Source organism: Bos indicus x Bos taurus, chromosome 23, assembly GCF_003369695.1.
Source record: "Bos indicus x Bos taurus breed Angus x Brahman F1 hybrid chromosome 23, Bos_hybrid_MaternalHap_v2.0, whole genome shotgun sequence".
Taxonomy (NCBI): Eukaryota; Metazoa; Chordata; class Mammalia; order Artiodactyla; family Bovidae; genus Bos; species Bos indicus x Bos taurus.
Window position 1 is genome coordinate 1,146,879 of NC_040098.1, and position 6,127 is coordinate 1,153,005.

Genomic DNA, 6,127 nt, shown 5'->3' on the forward strand with positions numbered 1-6,127 from the left:
TGGTAAACAACCCAACTGCCAATCCAAGAGAGACAGGTTTGATCCCTGGGCTGGGAAGATTCCCTGGAGGAGAGCACTGCAACCCACTCCAGAATTCTGCCTGGAGAATCCCATGGACAGAAGAGCGTGGCAGGCTTCAGTCCATACCCTCTCACAGAGTTAGACACCACTAAAGTGACTTAACACACACGCACCCAGTCACATTATCATAAGCCATAATTGAGAACAAGCTTAAGTCTCTGCATTGCCACTCAGAGGACATCTGCCTACTGATCTTGAAATAATTTTAGATTTTGAACAGTCAAGAAATGCCTTCTATTCCATAGGTTGACAAGGTGTGTTCTGCAAACCAAATCTGTCCTACTGTCTTTTATAAATAAAATTTTATTGGAACAGAGTCATGCCTATTGATTTATATATTGCCTACAGGTGAATCCATGCTGCAAGATACAAAACAGCATAGCTGAAATTGAGACTATGTGGCCTACAAAGGCTAAAATATTTACTTTACAGCTTTTTCCACTTTTTTGTGCTGCTCCCTGTTCTATTAAATTAAGTCACTGGAGTTGAGATGTTTATATGTTAAGATATGACAGCTTCTTAAATAATAAATATACTATACTTCTCATAACCTAGACTACAAATTGAAAAACAGAATACCAGAATACTTTTTTGCAATTTCAATAATAAATGTAAGAATAAAAAAGAATTGTGCTCATATTTGTAATAGTAATGCAAGTTGTATTATCTTAAGAAAACCAATGGTTTTTACAGAAAATGAAACTCACAACACAATGTTAAAGAAAGGATAAAAAACACTATAATATTATTCATCTTGTATAAGTTTTACATCCAAACACATCAATATGTCCCTCAGATACAGAGAAAGTGAAAGTCGCTCAGTTGTGTCAGACTCTTTGTGACCCCATGGCCTGTACAGTCCATGGACTTCTCGAGGCCAGGATAATGGAGTGGGTAGCCTTTCCCTTCTCCACGGGATCTTCCCAACCCAGAGATCAACTCCAGATCTTCCACATTGCAGGTGGATTCTTCACCAGCTGAGGCACAAGGGAAGCCCAAGAATACTGAAGTGGGTATCCTATCCCTTTTCCAGGAGATCTGCCTGACCAGGAATTGAACTGGGGTTTCCTGAATTGCAAGAGGATTCTTTACCAACTGAGCTATGAGGGAAGCCCACAGATACAGGGGGACAACCAGAAATTCAACAAAAATTAAGAATCTTTGGATTGTTACCCAATAGCTGATTTTACTTTTTCATATTTCTGCATTTTGCAAGTATTTAAAGACAAAAATATAGTGTCTAGTTCAACATTTTAAAAAGATCAATGGACTAGAGTGCATGATGAAATTGTTCCCCAAACTTTGGGAAAAAAATGCATATGCAACCAAAGTGTCACAAGGGCATTATTTCATCTAATTGCCCCATTTGTGGTCTCAAGGCAATAGTTAAATAATATTCTCTAAGGTTAACCTCCTTAGGATTTTGGTGGCATATATATGTGACAATTTTATGTTAGGGTTCAGCTTTTTTGGTCTCCTTTTTTCTTGGTCAAGTCTGAATATATTTTTAATACATTATAAGAGAAATTCATTTTTATGAAATATTCATTGCAATATACTCTAGATTCCTGTTACTATTTTTCAGGCTTATTACTATATTAAAAAAAATGACTTCTCAGCAGAAATTTTCCTGGAATCCATTAAACTTAGAAAAGTTTTATTAAATAAGCCAGTCAAATTCTTCTACACTCAGGTGAGTTGATTTTTATTTCACTTTAAAAGGAATATAATATGTTCCTAATATACCCCATTAATCTTTGCAGGAGGCAAACAAGCACGTGTATATATCTAACTGCCAGGTTACCTGTTTAGTTGACTAGAAGTCTTTGATTATTTATCTTTCACCACATTTATTATTGTTCACCACACTACATCACAAGGAAATTTTTTTGTTTTTTCTGGATCACAATATTTTCATTCCCTTTATACATATAAACTTTAATAATAAACAAGAACTATAAGTTGTCATTTGTGCTTATATAGGTTATATCCTGGAATAATGCTCTAAGAAACAAATTGAGGCTGAGATTTTATAATTTTATAGTTTCTAAAATGCTTGTTACATGACTGAGTACATAGTGGGTCTGCAATGGGAAAATTATTCCAGACTAATTGCACAGAAAAGAAGATAAATACTATGCACAGCACCTGTGCTCACAGCTGAGCATGGCTGACACTTCCTGGGCCACATGAGTGATTGGGAACGTTGGCCTCAAGCCTGTTGACAAATACAGAGTGTGGGAGGTGGCATGAAAAGCTACAGGTGTGGAGAAGGAGTGTGGGGAAGAAGAAACAAGTGTGCATCAGAAATTGTATTCATCTTTGGAAATGAAGATTTCCCTTTCAACCCTGGACTACTCAAACTTTGTTACCATAGACATAGGGAACACATCCTGACTTTTTAAAAAAGTATTTTCAGTTAGAGAATATGTGCTCTATGATTTGTATGTTAAATTGAAACATACTTTCAGGATATCAGGAATTAATCACATGTTTAAGAATGTAAAGGAATAACTGAAGAAAAAGAGTGGGGGAATATGTGAATGACATAGTTATACATGTACAGGAAATCTTGAAGTGTTATATGTGTTCTTGGAGTATAAATTTATAAAACCTGAATGAAAATAACAGAGTGTTTAATTTCAACTCCTAATGAGATATAGAATTTTTAGAGAATTCTATGTGGAATGAACTTCCCTTTATACTGAGTGCCATTTCAGGTTTTGGTAAGAATTTAGGAAGTAGCTTTGAAAAGAATGAATTTTAATGTCAAAAAAAGACAGTAGAGGCATTTTGGAGGGAAAGAGGCTAATTAAAAAAAATAATAATTCAATGCACTCTTTTTCCCCATAAGTACTCTCAGTCTATGCCTACGTGAGGAAGATCCCCTGCAGGAGGGCATGATAACCCTTCCAGTGTTCTTGCCCAGAGAATCTCATGGACAGAGGAACCTGGCAGGCTACAGTCCATGGAGTTGCAAAAAAGTCCGACAATACTGAGGGAATAACATTATCTTTCATTCAAATTTTGCTTCAGATTTCTCTGAATCAACTTTTACATTCTGTCCACAGGAACCAAGAAAACCAGATTGCTGAAGTCACTTTCATTCTCTTGGGGTTCTCAGAATATCCAGAACTCCAGATACCCCTTGTCCTGTTATTCTTAACCATCTACTCCGTCACTGTGCTGGGGAACCTGGGCATGATTCTAATTATCAAGATAAATCCCAAACTCCACACCCCTATGTACTACTTCCTCAGATATTTGTCCTTTGTTGATCTCTGTTACTCAACAGTAGTTACACCCAAGCTACTAGAAAACTTGATTGTGGAAGACAGAACCATCTTCTTCATAGGATGTATCATGCAATTCTTCTTTGTCTGCATATTTGTGGTGACAGAGACATTCCTGTTGGCAGTGATGGCATATGACTGATTTGTGGCCGTTTGTAACCCTCTTCTCTACACAGTTGTCATGTCCCAGAAGGTTTGTTCCTTATTGGTGGGTGCATGATACTCTTGGGGTACAGTCTGTTCCCTGACTCTTACCCACTTTTTATCTGAATTGTCCTTTAGAGGGAATAATATCATAAATAACTTTATCTGTGAGCACGCGGCCATTGTTGCTGTTTCCTGCTCTGACCCCTACATTAGCCAGGGGATCATTTTAGTCTCTGCCACGTTTAATGAAATAAGCAGCCTGATGATTATTCTCACCTTCTATGTTTTCATTTCTATCACTGAGGATGCCTTCAACTGGGGGGCGCCACAAAGCCTTCTCCACCTGTGCCTCCTACCTGACCGCCATTACGATCTTCCCCGGGACCATCCTTTTCCTTTACTGTGTTCCTAACTCCAGAAGTTCATGGCTCATGGTCAAGGTGGCCTCTATCTTTTATGCAGTGGTCATCCCCATGCTGAACCCAGTGATCTACAGCCTCAGGAACAAAGATGTGAAAGAGACTGCTAGGAAGCTGGTCAATATCAAATTATTATGTCAATGAATGTAAAACGGCTTAGGTTTGCTTTTTCATTTACAAGAGCACTGTGGAAAACTGTCCAAGTTTTCTAGCATTTTTAATAGCATTTCAAATTCCAATTTTAAGGAAGGAAAACAGTGCACACATTTAACGAAATTCCCTTGTTGATACGTCATTCAACAACTTTAGTAAACTGTAGAGACTTAGCAATAAAATAATAAATAACACCTACTTAAAACCTAGACTATTTAAGTCTCTAGATAAAGCATTTGTCATGTAAAGATTTCTGAGTAAAGACACATTACCATTTGGCTGTTCAGGTGAGTCTTCTTTTTTCTTTTTTTTTAGTTTTTTTTTTTTTTAATTTAATTTAATTTAATTTTTTTAAATTTTATTTTATTTTTAAACTTTACAATATTTTATTAGTTTTGCCAAATATCGAAATGAATGTGCCACAGGTATACCCGCGTTCTCCATCCTGAACCCTCCAACCTCCTCCCTACCCTCCCCTGCCTCTGGGTCGTCCCAGTGCACCAGCCCCAAGCATCCAGTACCGTGCATCGAACCTGGACTGGCAATTCATTTCATACATGATATTATACATGTTTCAATGCTATTCTCCCAAATCTCCCCACCCTGTCCCTCTCCCACAGAGTCCATAAGACTGATCTATACATCAGTGTCTCTTTTGCTGTCTCGTACACAGGGTTGTTGTTACCATCTTTCTAAATTCCATATATATGCATTAGTATACTGTATTGGTATTTTTCTTTCTAGCTTACTTCACTCTGTATAATAGGTTCCAGTTTCATCCATCTCATTAGAACTGATTCAAATGTATTCTTTTTAATGGCTGAGTAATACTCCATTGTGTATATGTACCACAGCTTTCTTAACCATTCATCTGCTGATGGGCATCTAGGTTGCTTCCATGTCCTGGCTATTATAAACAGTGCTGCGATGAACATTGGGGTACGTGTGTCTCTTTCCCTTCTGGTTTCCTCAGTGTGTATGCCCAGCAGTGGGATTGCTGGATCATAAGGCAGTTCTATTTCCAGTTTTTTAAGGACTCTCCACACTGTTCTCCAGAGTGGCTGTACTAGTTTGCATTCCCACCAACAGTGTAAGAGAGTTCCCTTTTCTCCACACCCTCTCCAGCATTTACTGTTTGTAGACTTATGGATCACAGCCATTCTGACTGGCATGAAATGGTACCTCATAGTGGTTTTGATTTGCATTTCTCTGATAATGAGTGATGTTGAGCATCTTTTCGTGTGTTTGTTAGCCATCAGTATGTCTTCTTTGGAGAAATGTCTATTTAGTTCTTTGGCCCATTTTTTGATTGGGTCATTTATTTTTCTGGAGTTGTGCTGTAGGAGTTGCTTGTATATTTTTGAGATTAGTTGTTTGTCCATTGCTTCATTTGCTATTATTTTCTTCCATTCTGAAGGCTGCCTTTTCACCTTGCTAATAGTTTCCTTTGTTGTGCAGAAGCTTTTAAGTTTAATTAGGTCCCATTTGTTTATTTTTGCTTTTATTTCCAATATTCTGGGAGATGGGTCATAGAGGATCCTGCTGTGATGTATGTCGGAGAGGGTTTTGCCTATGTTCTCCTCTAGGAGTTTTATAGTTTCTGGTCTTACATTTAGATCTTTAATCCATTTTGAGTTTATTTTTGTGTGTGGTGTTAGAAAGTGTTCTAGTTTCATTCTTTTACAAGTGGTTGACCAGTTTTCCCAGCACCACTTGTTAAAGAGATTGTCTTTAATCCATTGTATATTCTTGCCTCCTTTGTCAAAGATAAGGTGCCCATATGCTTGTGGATTTATCTCTGGGCTTTCTATTTTGTTCCATTGATCAATATTTCTGTCTTTGTGCCAGTACCATACTGTCTTGATAACTGTGGCTTTGTAGTAGAGCCTGAAGTCAGGTAGGTTGATTCCTCCAGTTCCATTCTTCTTTCTCAAGATCGCTTTGGCTATTCGAGGTTTTTTGTATTTCCATACAAATTGTGAAATTATTTGTTCTAGCTCTGTGAAGAATACCATTGGTAGCTTGATAGGGATT

At 37.5% G+C, this 6,127-nt stretch overlaps 1 pseudogene; it reads left to right on the forward strand.

Annotated features, from left to right (window-relative positions):
• Window positions 1–966: 966 nt before the first annotated feature.
• LOC113882273 lies at window positions 967–4,084 on the forward strand (annotated as a pseudogene).
• Window positions 4,085–6,127: the final 2,043 nt, after the last annotated feature.